Here is a 16,188-nt window from a genome sequence, read left to right on the forward strand (position 1 = left end):
TCACTCGCCTCCTCTTACTCGCCTCCTCTCCCGCCTCGCCTCCCGCCTCCTCTCCCGCCTCGCCTCCCCAACCAAGGACGCGGGTTGAATTTGCCATTCAAAAGACAAAGCCAGGGACTGAATCCGAAGCGATCTCGAGAAGGTCTGGGAGAGTTTTCCCCGTCCTCCGGGGGAGAAGGAGGAAAAGAAAGACGCCGGGCGGGAAGGACCAAGGTCCCTTACGGAAACGGGCGGTTCTCTTTGCAGCCTTTGCCAGCTGCTGAGACCCGCCGTTCATGAGGAACACAGAACAACCCTGCCGGCACATTCGAGGGGTTTCCCTGCGCCCTTCGGTCCGCTTTTTGATGGCGGCGGCGGCGGTGGTCGGCGGAGGGGGCGGGGGGCGGAGGGGGCGTTCGGCATTTTCACCCCCCTCACTCGTCCTCCTCTTGCCCCCGGTGGGGGCGGCGCTGCCCGGGAGCCGCTGCTTACAGAGGCGAAAAAGCCAGGAGACCTTGGCATGGGTGGGCGGCTGGTGTAAGGCAGGGCAGAACCTTCGACCCGCAAGGATCCCGGGAGGGGACGAAGAGAGGCAGAGAAGGAGGGAGGGAGGAGGAAGGAAGGAAAGAAAAGGGGAGTGAAAATAAGAGCAGTCCGAGCTCTGAACTGGGGAGCGAGAAGGAAAGAAAGAGGAGAGAGAGAGACAGAGGGAGAGAGAAAAAGCGAAGAAGGAAGAGAACAGTGCAATGAGTAAGGACTGCCACTGGGGTCAGGGAGCAGAGCACCAGGAAACAGGGCGGCCAACGCGTATACTACACACACACAAACACAGAGCCAGCTCCTCCCTGCCGCTGTTGAATCTTACTTCACCGCACCCCCTCCATCCCGGCCACACTCACAGCCAAAAAAAAAGGCAGAGCAGCATCCCTCGCCGAACGGCGGCGAATCTTTTGCCTTCCCTGAAAGATTAAAGATTAAATAGGAGAGGAGACCCAAGGCGTGCAAATCATCAGAATGCCTCGACGTTTCGCACTCATTATGTCATCATCTTAATTAATCAGACCGTGGTGGGGTTCCCTACACCTTCCTCTCCCTTTAAGAAATAGAACACTTGGCTCTATCTTTATTTTTTACATTGACCAGTAGCTGCCTCATTTCCCACCCTAGGCTTATACTCGAGTCAATAGTTTTTCCCAGTTTTTTGTGGTAAAATTAGGTACCTCGGCTTATATTCGGGTCGGCTTATACTCGAGTATATACGGTATTTAAAAACAGTAATAAAAATTAAAACAAATTAGAACAGGGGAAAAAAAGGAAATAACAGAGAAGAGTAAAAGTGCAGCCAGAAAAGAAAATAATAAAATAGAAAAAGAAAGGTATAAAGAAAGATATAGAGACATAAAGAAGTGGATCCCAATATTCTTCACAGTGGTTATAAGTGCAATTATATTTTGACCTTTTTCTCTAAAGTTACATCATGGGCATCTTCTTTCTAATATCCTATCCTGGGTAATCATCAAAACCCTAAATCATGTTCATTTTTTAAAAATTTTACACAAAAATCATAAAGGGTTTCCAGTCACAATCAAAGTAGATATTGCTGTTTTTTTATCAAAGTATTCAGTTTATCCATCTCAGCAAGATCTGTTAGTCTCACCAACTATTCCTCCTTCCTACTGGGAAGTGCCAAATCCTCCCAACTTTCTGCATATCATAATTTTGTCATAGTAATCATATACTGAAATAATATTCCATGTCTGTTTTCCAACTGTCAATCCTAAAAGGAAAAGGCCTGGCTTCAATATAATATTTAAATAATAATCATCATCCTATGTATCATTCTATTTGAATCCACTTTTTTAAGCTTTTTTTTTAATATGTTCACCAAGCATGATAGAATGTTGTACACATTTCCAACATATATTTGAAGTGCTTCCATACATTCCAGATAATTTATCTGGGACCATGTCCCAACAATACATTATTTTATAAAAATGATCCTTAAGATCATAATCTAATGTATATTTTAACCCTTTTAATCAAATATTTTCCCATTGATTCATCTGTGTGTTATAACCAGAATTCTTAACCCCACTTTATCATAAATTCTTTGACCTGTACTTCCTCTGTTTCAAAATACCTTTTGTCAGATTTTTAATAGTCAATGTATTTAGAGTTGAGGAAGATAACTTAGCAGCTTTCGCTTCTCCCTAGTAGGTAGTCTTGCAAACTAAGATATGATGATGATTATCATCTTAGAAATACACACCATTAAGAAAGGAAACAAATAAGAGGAGGGCAAAAAGGGTGTACTTCCATTTGTATAAACTGCGGGTAGCTTTGGGAGGCTAATTAAATTATATTCATTAATCTATCACCATTTGTATGAAGGCTGACTTTGAATAAAAATCAAACCCATTAGCTCTTCTCATGTTACCTGTGTCATGTGCAGTTCCCATTAATGGGACAGGAAAAAAATATATTTAAAATTGTACTTGCAATTCTGACTGTGAAGTCTTTGATTTTACATTACTAGCCAATGTGCATCAAAATAAAGATTCATGCGTGAAAATTTCTTATTTATGTTGCTTTCAGTTTAAAAGCCCCAAAGCTTCTAATCTGAAAACATTAGGCTTTCAGGAGGGCTAAATTACATAAAAAATACAAGAATGAAAGTTTATGATGGGACATTTGCTCCTGTCCCATAGCAATCCTGTCCAATCACTGCCATATTCTAAACTATTCTCATGTACTGCCTGTACTCTTACAAATCTTAGTTTTTACAGCCATACAAAAGCTAATGAATTGTTTTTTGTTTGAGTTTTTGTGGAAATCATGTTTCTCTAGAGGATAAATTCTGTGTCCAATACAATGATTTTTCTGCCAATCTCTGGTATTTGTTTTATGCTGTTGGAAGAAATGTCCCTCTGGGTTCAGTTCCAAGTGGGAAGAAAGACACTGGAAACATGGAGACTGCTTGGAAAGATTGTTTAATGGTGGACAGGACCACATGGTTTGAGGTCCTGGGCAAAAAAAGAGCACATGGGTGAGAGAGGGAGAGAGATTTATACCCTCTGTTAGGCTTTGAACTTGCCTCCTGTTCCTGTGGCAAGAAATGTACTCTGGTTGTCAGACTCCCATGGGGCCATGCAGGGGTAACGTTGTAGGTTGTCTTGAGTCCCAGGTCTGGTTGAATCTTGCTGGGTGATGATGTAATGAGGGGGCTTTGGGTAATTCCTATTATGGTTTAATGGCTTTGTCCTGCTTTGGATCTTGAGTAAGGGCTAATCCTATCATGTCTTGAGGGCCATGTCTTTTGTTTTGTAGATAAGCTGGCCCAGCCTTTGTCTTGAAGATAGGTTGGCACCAAAATATCTGCTGGGGTGGGGCAGGGAGCTGAGGCTCTGAGTTTATGTCTTTAGAAACATGTTTTTCCTTTAGGGTTTCTAATTTCTGCCTTTTTAATATTTCCTAGACTATTTCATTTTTCTAGGAGAGGGATGGGTGCTAACTTCCTACAATGCATTTTGGCTGTAAGATGCTTTCCTCTCCAAAGTGCTGGCAAGAAATGAATCTTCCCCATGCAAAATATGCTTCTGCCACTAAGCTATTAGCCCCTCCCTTAGGCATATATGCTGCTATTTAGGGAAGTGAGCGGCTGTTTATTTTTATCTGTCCCTTCTTTTCTCCTGCATCATCTACTTTCATTGCAGGGCTGACAAAAATAGTACCAGGCAGGAGATGCTGCCAGTTTCCCACAGCAATAGCCAGTCCCTGAAAGCTGCGTTTTCAGCCTCTCATCCGCCATACCTTCGCACATTGTTAGACATTTAGCAGCTGCTGACTCTGTTGAAGTCGGGCTGAGTGCCTTCCGATTTTTTATAACTCTCAAGGGAGCCTTGGTATAACGGAGGATCTCAGCCTGGAGAAGACAATGCATATTCATGGCGCAGCCCCTATTGATCACGTGTACCCATTGCTAGGTTACAAGGACCCAAAAATAAATCCTTCAGTTTAGATTAAACCTCAGATGAACTGTTTCCACCGCTGTGGAAAAGACCAGGAAGCTAGTTATAGCATGGATATTAATGAGGAAAAGAAAAGAAAAGAAAAGACAGAGAAATAACAAGGGAACCCTCTGATGGGTAAAGAGAGGGTTCTCCCTGATTTGGGAATCCTCCTTTGGGGGGGCACATATTTCCCTGGGCAGACATTGTTCACACGGTTGCTCCCGGTTTGCCCTCATCATCTCCGCAGAAGGCAGCAGAGCTCAGCACTGTCACACCATCTTGAAAGTAGGACAGATTTGCACCATAAGGTTGACTTACTCGTGTTTAGTGCCTTGTTAATTGCCCAGTTGGATAGCATCCTTTGAATCAGACTATTTCTACCATCAAGGATTTAGACATTAGATCCGACCCCGAAAGCATTTGGCCGGTGTTGTAATGCATGAGAAGTGTTCCAACAAAGAGAACACAGCAGTTAACATAGGAAACTGGTTGTGCATCCCATGCTGCTCCTATGTTAATCTCTATCTCTGTAGTCCATAAGAAAAATATGAGAAACTAGGTGCTTCCACAAACTATTTCTTTTGTTCAGAATTAGAGGGCATAGCCCATATAAGTGGGCTATTCTCAGTGGCGAAATAAAAAAAATTTCCCTACTGGTTCTGTGGGCGTGGCTTGGCTTGGCTTGGCTTGGCTTGGCTTGGCAGCAGCAGCTTGGCAGCAGCAGCAGCAGCTTGGCAGCTTGGCAGCAGCAGCTTGGCAGCTTGGCGGTCATGTGACTGGGGTGGGCATGGCAAACTTTATGTCACTCACGTCACTCACTGTTAGAGCCAGGAGATGTCATGGACTGAGTAAAATATGGTGAAACTCACTTAACAATGCTCTTGCTTAGCAACCAAAATTTTGGGCTCAATTGTGATTATAAGTTGAGGGCTATCTCTGCCTTCCTCTGCATGGCAGCCTTGTCCTAGTAAACTCCTTCTCCTTTCTGGCAGTTTTCGTCTCTGTTAGAGGCACCAAAATAATGTATTTTATATAGTGCCAGGGTTTGTGGTGTTTCCTTCCTCTTCTTTCTCTCTTTCTCTCCCTTCCTCTTTCTTTCTTTCTTTCTTTCTTTCTTTCTTTCTTTCTTTCTTTCTTTCTTTCTTTCTTTCCCAAAAGACAAGCGAACCTTGCCATGTCTCCCCAAGGCAATTCTTTGGCCGAGCTCAGCAGGCCTCCCTTCCCCACTGCCATCGTCGGCCTTACCTTCTACATCTTCCACACGCCTGCACTGGCGTATTCAGCATGCCCATCCCAACAAAGCCAGCATGCGGATGCCCGTGAAAGTAAGGCTGATGGTGGGCAGACCTAGGGAGAGACATTGCACTGGAGCCAAGACTGCTGCTCCTCTGCAGTGCAGCCCTGGGACATCTGCCTGCCCTCCCAGGGTTTCCCATGTGCACAGCAGCAGAGCAGCAGTCTTGGCCCCAGCAACAATGGCAGGAGAAGAAAGCAAGTAGCCCCTCTCAGTGCCACCGCCACCGCCTCTCTCTGCCCCAGCACAGCTGCTGCGTCTCCCCCAAGGGCTGCCTACTCACTCGCTGGCCGCGTTGGGCCAGACCAGAAGTGGCATATCTCCTGTCATGGGCTAGATGCCGACCTTGGACAGCAAGCTGGGTCCTTGAGTGGCTCAGACTGTTAAGACAGTCTGTTATTAACAGCAGCTGCTTGCAATTACTGCAGGTTCTAGTCCCACCAGGCCCAAGGTTGACTCAGCCTTCCATCCTTTATAAGGTAGGTAAAATGAGGACCCAGATTGTTGGGGGCAATAAGTTGATTTTGTATATAAATATACAAATAGGATGAAGACTATTGCTAACATAGTGTAAGCCGCCCTGAGTCTTCGGAGAAGGGCGGGATATAAATGCAAATAAAAAAAAAAGCGGGCATGGGGGACCACTGGGAAGGCCCCGTGGAAGGCAGGCAAACATGACAGAGCTGCAGGAAGGGAGTAGGCTGCTAGCTCCCTTCCCCGCAGTTGGGCGGCCCCAACATGCTTGCCTATCTTCCATATGGCCTTCCCGGTGGTCCCCATGGTCAGACCCGCTTGCTTGCCTTCGCAAGCTGACCACAGGGGTGCTGGGAAGGCCGCATGGAAGGCAGGCAAGCATGTTGGAGCCACCCTGCCGCAGGACGTGGAGAATGGAGTAGGGTAGGCCTTTGCAAGCGGGCCTGGCCATGGGGACCACCAGGAAGGCCACGTGGAAGGGAGGGAAGCATGGCAGGGCTGTGGGCTGCGGAGAAGGGAGTAGGGGAAGCAGGCTAGGTTGGTGGGGGGGGCAGCTAGCTAGTCTGAGACTTGCAGGCTTACCTGGCAGGCAGATCAGGGCTGCTCAGTTGGGGCGCAGTGCTTCAGGCAGGCAAGCTGCAGAGCAGAGACTGGGTAGGGTGGGGCGAGCATGCAAGCAGCAACTAGGCAACCAGTTTGGGGGCCTGGCCAGCCAGCAGTCACTACTGGTCCGGTAACCCAGGCCAAATGTCCACTACCATTCTCCCGAACCGGTCTGAACCGGTCAGATTTCACACCTGGCTATTTTCCACAATGCTCATTCTTTTCATATCGTGGACCAAAAATGTTTAACCTTTGAAAGGAAAGCCATGCTAAACCTAACTTGATGATTGATGAAAACAAGATAGCCATTCTTGCTTTCAAAGAAGCTGTAGCCATCTCCCCAAATATTTCTCTAAAACTCCAAGGGTGTTTGTAACAACCACAAGATGCCTTTAGGCTGGAAGAATTCAGCCTATTCAAACTCTTTTTCTGCTGGCTTTCTTCAACACTTTGGTTTTTTAAAAAAAAGTTTGGTTTAAAAAATGGTTAGGAACTTGCGAGCCAACCAATTTCTCATTTTGCTATCTTCTGGAATTAGACTAGAAGGCAACCATACTTTTTAATTAAGCTCCACCACCATACCCTTGTAGGAAGTTAGTATCCACCTCTCTCCTAGAAGAATGAAATATTCTAAGAAATATTAAAAAGGCAGAATATTATACCTCCCTGGATGAGAAAAGGAGAATCATGCTCTTGGAAAGCAGCACCCACCTTTGCTAATAGCCCCAGAAAGGCTGGGCCAGCTTATCTACAACACAAAAGACCTTCACCTTCAGGACATAATAGGATTAGCCCTCTACCCATCTCACCACATGACACCTGAGAAGATTACATCACCCAGCAAGATTCAACCAAGCCTGGGACTCAAGATAACCTACACAGTTACCCCTGCATGACCCCATGGGAGTTTGACAAATCAGGATACATTTCTTGCCACAGGAACAGGAAGCAAGTTCAAAGCCCAACAGAGGGTTATAAATCTCTCTCCCTCTCTCACCCATGTTCTCTTTTTGCCCAGAACCTCAATCCATGTGGTTCTGTCCATCATTAAACCATCTTTCCAAGCAGTCTCCATGTTTTCAGTGTCTTTCTCCCCATTTGGAACTGAACCCAGATGGACATTTCTTCCAACACCCTCCAAAAAAACCTCTAGAAAACGTACCAAAATGATTATTTAAAATATTACTTTGTTGATATGTTAATTAAAATAGGACAATAAATTGAACCCTTAAGATTATTTGAGTGGATCAAAAGCTACACACACACCTTTTTTTCTTAAATAAGAAATATTAAGAACCAAAAGATAGCATAGTTCCAGATTTCCATCTTTTTCCCATTATAGTATCACAGAAATTTCCAGATTACTACATCCAAAAGCAGCATCCTGGGCTTTGGAAATGACCAAGATCCCAAATTAAAAGCTACAGCAAAAGCAATGTATTTCGCAAAACACACAACTCTGGAATGCATGGTCACAGAATATATTTATTTAATGTAGGAAAGAAACAATATTACTGTACTGTTGTCTGTGAACAGATGAAATACTTGATCCAAGCAGTATAAGAAATATTTATTCGGAATATTTCTGTTTGCTCAACCTGTTGATCATCTTCTGGCTTTCTACACACTGGTTTAGAATTGATTCAAAAATAATGTTTTATTTTGAATTCTGTCTGAGTCTAACTCTTCTCAACTTGTGGTTCCATTGTAAAAGCTGAGTGTATCAACCCTGGAGCCATCTTTGAGCATCTTCAGGGTTGCCACAGCGAGGCTGGCTGGAGCTATGGGAAAGAGAGGGGGGAGTAATGATGGTTGTGTGTAATGTGGGGAAGAATTTTGGATTTTGAACTGGGAGGGGAAAACCCTGGGGACATATAACATGCCTAAGAAATCTATATTTTGAGGAACCCTGCCTTGGAGTTTTTATTTCCTATGGGCTGTTGCTTGGAACCCCGGCATTGTGTATGCAAATACAGGTAGACTTATGACCACAATCGAGACAAAAATTTCTGTTGTTAAATGAGAGATTTGTTAAGTAACTTTTGCCTGATTTTACTACATTTCTTGTCGCAATTAAGTGAATCACTGCATTTGTTAACTGAATCACAGAAATTGTTAAGTGAATCACTGGAGTTGTTAAGTTAATTAACAATTCTGTGAATCTGGCTTCCCCATTCACTTTGCTTGTCAGAAGGTCACAAAAGGTGATTATATGACCCTGGGATACAGTACTAATCATAAATATGAACCAGTTGCCAAATATCTTATTTTAATCAGGCATGACAGTGAGGATGCTACAATCGATATAACTATGAAAAACAGTCATAAGTCAACTTTTTTCAGTGCCATTGTAAATGTGAATGGTCATTAAATGAATTGTTGTAAGTCCAGGACTACCTGTACACATGTAGAAGAGTGTGTATAATCACCATACACACACACACACACACACACACACACACACACACACGGTTGTATCTTCCAGAATACTCTGGTTGAGGATGTCTTTGAGACAGAGGTAGCCAATTTGATGATGTCATTCCTTCTACTTCAAGCTTTGCACTTGTTTATATGTATCGCAATACATCTTGTTGACTAAATTTATCCAGGTAAATTGCTACTATTGGTGATCACATTTTTGAGAAAAACTCAAAAATGAAGAGACAGCCTTTGGACAGCGACTATATAGTTTTATTGTCAAATGTGTATTGTCTTTTTTTGCCTTGTAGCCACTTCATGCAGAGTTACACTTAGCTATTGAAAATGTGTTTCTACACCAAACGGAGTCAAACAAAAGCTGACAGCTTTTTCATGCAACTAGGAACCAATTTATTCAAAGGCATCTGGACAAAAGCATAGGAAAGGCTGATCCTGGGGAACTAACAAGGAGATGGAAAGTAAGTTCCAAGGGAAGGGCGAGTATACAAATTCAGAGTAGTTGTGGGGCTCATGGAGAATCTTCACTTCCATTGAAAGAATCTTTCACTGATGCTTTCAAAGCCTTTTAATAAAACCCATTACCAGGCAGTTTCATTTCAGAGAATGAACACAGGGCTACAACCCTGTAGAAATATTTTTCAGTCTGGCACATTGGCTGAACTTGAACACAGAGGAATACCTGGGAAAGCTGGGGATCTCAGACAGGTCATGTTTTCAGTTCACAAACACAAACTTATGTGATTTGCATTATGTGTGATCTTGAGACTGGCTGCATGTGGTCATGCTACTGGCAAAGAAATGATGGAGACAGCAGAATCACAACCTCATGGGACTTTAACCTGCTGCTTGGTGAGTCCAGGGCAGCTCAGGAGCTCCTAGTCCCAATGGCAACTATGGACCTGTCCCAGGTAATATAGAGCTCAGTGCATATTGGGCACTAGGTCTGTGTTTTGTCTTGGGGCAGTTACAGTGACATCTACTATGTGAGGTTATTAGTATCACTTCATTACATGGAGAGCTCATTCTTTGGATGCCCTCTGATTTTGTTGTGGTCCACCAGCAGCCTGTGAGCTGGCAGCGGAGTCGGACAGTGAGGAGGCTGTGGAGGACAATAGGCCAGACAGCAGAGAGGCAGAGGAACAGGAGGAGCCTAGTGCACTCATGTGAAGAGCTGCCAGAAGGCAAGAGCAGCTAAAGCAAAAAGGACAACTCGAGAGTAAGGCCAGGAGATGATTGGCCTCTCCCATAAGGCTTAAAAAAGCAGCAACGGCTCTTGGGCTCTTTGTAGGAAAGCAACCTTGCTGCAATTGTTTCTTATCTCCTGTTTCTGAACTTTGTGGGGTTCTTGCCAAGAAAAGCCTTTGGCAGGGTGCCAAAGAAGACAAAAGTTTGTGATAAGGCCAAAGGACTTTTTCTGAGGCACTTTGTTTTGGACTTGGTTTGGATGAGGCTGAGAATGAAGTAATTCTCAGCTGTTCTAATAAAATATGTTTGCTTACGACTGATTATGTCTGGTAATAACTACTTGGGCCTAGGTCACAAAAGATTTGCTAATAGCTTACCCAAACAAGGAGACCCATCCTGTTGGATTAGTCTATCCCAGTTGACTGATGGACCCTTGGGTTTTCCATGAGGATCTGATCTGATGATGATCCAGCTGAGGCCTTGATAGGCAAGTGACTGAAGTCCTGGACTAAATTGCTGCTCTGCAGCTCTGTGTACCAATCCTACCCAGGGTAAACCTTGGTTTTCTGGGAGTTCCAGTGAAGTGCCACTTTGAAGTTTACTCGGTGAAATTTATTTTAAAAATAGTAAAAAAAAATAAGGGTATTTAGAATTGCGGTTTTGATTCACAGGCTAGAGGAGTTAACACTTGTTCTCTATGCCTTAATAATAATTTCCTCACTTTCCAAATTATTATTTGAGAAAGCTGTTCATATCTTCCATAAAGCTACATTAGAGATAAAAGAGTTTGAACCCATTTAAATCTGAGAATTACTCCCAAGAAACTCCAGACACTGCATCTAGGAAGAGAATAGATGGACTCCTAACAAAATTTTATTTTATAAGATTGTTCAAGGAAAACCATCAATAGTTTACTTAGGCTAACAAAGATATAGTTCACTTAGAATTCTTTAAAAGCTGTGTGTAGTACAGTTTTCTCAAATTCTCTTGGCGGGACTTGCAGACAAGTTAAAGATATGCAGAGTTATATCCAAACTCTATTTTTAAGAAAATAGAAAAAGAGGTTTGGCATAACCATTCCCAAAGAAATCATCCTATAACTGAGACAGTTTGTCCCTGAGAAATGCAGTCCTTTGCAATTTATCTTGGTGTGGGGAAATAAGAGAGAATAATGAAGAAGAAAACCCTGTGGCTACTGTAAACATTTGTTCTTTAAAATTCAGCCACCGCCTCATTTCAGTGTTTTCATATCATTGGAAATATTCATCATCCAAGACTTTATTGACATCATGAGTACATAAGGTCCAGTACTTTGCCCCAGTCTAAGAAAAAAAGGATCTGCTTAATGATAGAATCAGCAACTCTGGGAAGAATGGTCAATAATCTATTTCTCACTGAGGTGCAAAACCTTTGTCTAGACTAGGCTTCTCCAAGTTGGTGTCCTCTACTGTAGATCTGTTAAGATTTCAATTCTCAAAAAGTTTGGCTTGAAGTTAAAATCCCAAGCCATTTGAAGGTTATAGAAGACTATCTAAGGCTGTAGTGTGTCAAAATGCAGAGGAAGAGAAAAAAATAGAGAAATTACACAGAAGTTCAGCATAGAAATTTGAACGAGCCAGAGCGATCTTTGGATCACAATGGGCAGATTGGAGGTAAGGACTAGAGCACGGGTAGTCAACCTTTTTATACCTACTGCCCACTTTTGTATCTCTGTTAGTAGTAAAATTTTCTAACCGCCCACCGGTTCCACAGTAATGCGCTGTGTATTGTCGTCTGCGCATGCCTCTCGCGCATCGTGGATTGGGTTTGGGGCGGGGGGCGGCGGCTACCAGCTCTGCTTATCTGTTACAGCTGGGTGGTGTGGGGGGAGATGCGCGAGCTATTCTGGGATGAGGCTCTTTTGTTTGCGGTCGCACTAGAGCACCATTTAGTTTCACTCATGTAACATGAACTAAACTTATGCGTGGGCGATACAAATAGTATATTTTCAGAAATTTAAATTGTCATGGGGAATTTTATGAAAACCTAATGAAAATGTTTTTAAATGATGCTATGAAATTTTTTAAAAAGTCAATTAAATAAAAAAAAAAGGAAAGTGCTTCAGTATTGGACAAAACCCCTACCGCCCACCATGAAAGCTGGAACACCCGCTAGTGGGAAGTAGGGACCAGGTTGACTATCACTGGACTAGAGCCATGATAGCGAACCTATGCCACTTGTGCTACAGGTGGCACACAGAGTCCTCTCTGTGGGCACACAAGGCGTCGCCCCAGCTCAGCTACGCCACGCATGAGCGCATGCCTCCCTCTGATCAGCTGGTTTTTGGGTCTCTGCCATGCATGCGTGGAGGGTAGGGCGCATGTGGGAGATGCTCGTGCATGTACAGGGGTAGGGCACATATGGGGGGGTTGTGCACGCATGTGCAGGGGGAGGGGTGCGTGTGGGGTCACACGCGCATGCGTGGGGGATGAGTCACACATGGGGGTGCACGTATTGCATTATGGGTGTACACGCACACGCTTTGGCACTTGGTGCCGAAAAGGTTAGCCATCACTGGACTGGTGCAGGCCCACTGCCAACCTGCATGTTTAGTTCATATGATGAGATGTTCATTTCATAACAACTGGAAGATATAAGAAAAGTAATACCAGTAGAAGGGGATTAGAACATCTGACTAGGAAGACGCACTTTCCAGGCATGCTAAGATTTTGAGTTGCATTTATGGTTTTTATAGGAGGGAGTATCAGTCATACGAACCCTGATGAGTAGAATACATCCAAGACTGGGGCAGCTTGGGCTCAGGGTTATGGTCTTTGTGGGAATTCCCAAAGCTATCTCTCTCACTGGAGGAGTCATTTGCAGCATTCTGTAGGAGCAAATGAATGATGGATCTTTTTACTTGTGGAGGGTCTCCTAGCACTTAACATCTGTTGTTTCCAAGGCAACTGCCGAATACATCTCGTGGCAATAAGGCCGGTTCTGGCCATTAATAGCACTACTTGGCAACATGCCCCACGCCTCTTATTTGCTGCTTTGATATGCATGCTATCTTTGATCTCTGCTGGGGGAAGGGGTAGGGAACAGCAGGGAAAGGGGATTCATTTTCTAACACAGCAGACGTTTACCTCCAACAGAATCTGCAAACTCAGGCCATTGGAAGCAAGGCAGAAGCAGCTGAAAAGTGGGGCTGTTAATTGGCAGATCCAGTGTAGCAGGAATGACACTGTATCCTATTTCTCACTACCACATGCTCTCTTTGTAAAAAGGTTTGACTGGAGCACTAGGAGCCCACCATGGAAGCTGGATCTGTTTTCATTCCCCCTCTTCTATCTGTCGGTACATCCACCCATCTGTCTGTCTGTCTGTCTGTCTGTCTGTCTATCTATCTTTCTATCTATCTATCTATCTATCTATCTATCTATCTATCTATCTATCTATCTCAGTCCACTGATTTTCTTCCCTTTCTTCTTCTGCCCATCAGCAGCAAGTGTGTGTGTATGAGAGAGGGGGAACCTGTCAGTTAGCATATGGCAGCAGCAATGTATGGAGTGAGTCTCTTTTAAAACTTTTCGCTATTTCTAGGCTCCTTCCAGGCTCCCATCTCCTAAATCCCATTCTGCTGTAACCTAACTTTGATCAAGTTTAAAAAAAGCAAAATCAGAATCAGGAAAGGAAATCGTAAGCAGAACTTTTATGTAAAATTTCCCTTCCTTCTTTTCTATAGGCGATACATGCCTATTTTGAGATTCTTCTGTAAGCAGTCAGTTTTATTATCTTATTGTTATGCTTTTTTGGCTTTCACATTATTTCACCGCTACATTATTTTGCAATTACATCAGTCAACTGTAAATCCATTATTTCACTCTTCTTGGAAAAGAAATAGAAATAACTCCAGAGAGAAGAGAAGCAGGTCTGTCCTTACTGAGAAACTAGTTAGTTCTGCAGGGCAGTTCAACTGAAACTCTCCAGTGGATGGGCATTATAGGAGGGGGAAAGTGACTGAAACTGACAAATACAGGGGGGAAATGGCCAATCACCAACCTACTCATTATTTGGTGGTCAATGCAATCAGAAGAAGCAGGGCAGCTGAATCTCAATAAGCATTTCAATGTACTTTTTAAATTACAGAGTGAAGAATTACCCATTTTCTCCTCCAAACGCAATAGTGGAAGTTTCCTTTTTCTCTCCCCTACCTTGTTAGGAGTTTGGAAAGAAGTTGGCATCAGAAACAAAAGTGTCAGCTGAAAGATTCAGAGCAAAATTAGGAAACAAAGTTCCAAGAGAGCAAATCCTGAGAGACAAATAGTAAGTATAATTAGTGACTGGAAGAGGGTGCCTCCGAAAAATTCAGCTCTTATCACACCCACTATTGGTTTCATGACTAGGGCAATGAGGGATAGGGCATAGCAAGCTTTACATATCTTCCAGGCATCATCAGGCTTAATGTCCAAATGAAAAGGAAACTACTACTTTGATCCCAATGCAGCTAATGAAGTCTTAAAGTTGTCAGATCCATTGGAGGCAATATTGTATGGCCGAGGAAGGAATATTTGTGATACAATAGCTGAAGTGCAAATGAGAGCAGAACCATGATTTGGATTCAAAGTAGAAAAGATTGTAGTGGCCTGTCCCTTATGACATTGACCCTGTTCTCCTGAAGGATGAGAATTTGATATATTATGATCACGGCTGCAAGGTTTGGTGGGTGGGTGGGAGGGAAAGGGTGGGGGGAGAAGTGTGGCATAGCTTTCCAAAGACTTGCACCAGGGTTTTTGAGATTTCTTGACTTGCAGTTGATTCACCAAGCCACATGGGGGTAGCATTGCTGTAGTTTCCAAAGCCTGCACCTACAGCCTGTCAGTGGAATTTATTTATAGGAAAGCAAAGTAAATTGCTCCTATATATTATCTGCCATTTAGTCCTTCTGGAAAACGATAGGACAAATGAGGTCTGTATCAGTTTCCCCTTATCAACACATTGTTCCTCCTGGTATCTATATGTATCCTTGCAATCGACTGAAGCCTAGTTAGATCTTGGCTACTTTAAAAAAATAAAATATAATTCAAGCACTATTAAGTCAGAGCCAAGTTGATATTAGTATATAAATACCAAAACTGAGCTATGAAACTCATTTGGGAAAGCCCTGGTTGATTTCAATGGAAAGCCATAATGGGGAAGCTTTGATTTATCAGAAACCTGACTAGAGGTCAGGTTTACTAGTGAGATGATATGAACAAACATCGTTTACTTCCAAACTTTGCTCATCAGGCTGAAACTGGATATCACTTGGGATTAAAGCCCACGAAACTCAGCAGGAATTATTTCTGAGGAAGCAAGTGTAGAATGGCATTGTTATTGTTGTTCCTCCTTTGAACAGACTTGCATATGTAATTATTTAACCTAGGAATAGCGCGAAGTACCCATAAATACAAAGATACCCTTCACACTTCAGGGTAAGCAACATTATATAGAAAGGAGTAAAGGCATCAGATAATAAAAGGAAATCTAGCTAAATCTAATTTATACTAACATCATTCACTATTTATCTTTGTAACCCATTCTTGTTTTTATTATATCCGTGTCTTCCTTTTTTGAGACTCTTTAAAACCACATGGTCTCCTTCCTCAACCCATTCATTCTTCCTTCATATAATCCTTTGTTTATTTCACTATGTGACCAAACTATCTCAACCTACCGTGTTCCTTTTATAGACATTACCACACTATCATAGGGTCTTGTTACTTTCATTTGGGCATGTGTGTGACGTTGCTATTTTTTTCCTTCCTAGAATTTTCCACAAATGTGCAGGATCTGAGCCACGGTGGCACAGATTACAAGCCACAGTGACGTGTGGTTAGAGTGCAGTACTGCAGGCTACTTCTGCTGCCTGCTGGCTGCCTGTAATTTGGCAGTTCAAATCTCACTAGGCTCAAGGTTGACTCAGCCTTCCATCCTTCCGAAGTGGATAAAATGAGGACCCAAATTGTTGGGAGCAATATGTGGACTCTGTAAACCACTTAGAGAGGGCTGTAAAGCACTGTAAAGTGGTATATAAGTGCTATTGCTATCTGCTTATCAAGCCAACCAGCAACAGGAATTGAATAACTACCTTGCCACCTGAACCTAATGTTCTGGGCTGAGAGAGTGTGTGACTGGCCCAAAGTCATCCAGCCAGCTTTCATGGCTAAGGACAAGCCTAGGTAA

Source organism: Ahaetulla prasina, chromosome 3 (assembly GCF_028640845.1).
Source record: "Ahaetulla prasina isolate Xishuangbanna chromosome 3, ASM2864084v1, whole genome shotgun sequence".
Classification (NCBI taxonomy): domain Eukaryota; kingdom Metazoa; phylum Chordata; class Lepidosauria; order Squamata; family Colubridae; genus Ahaetulla; species Ahaetulla prasina.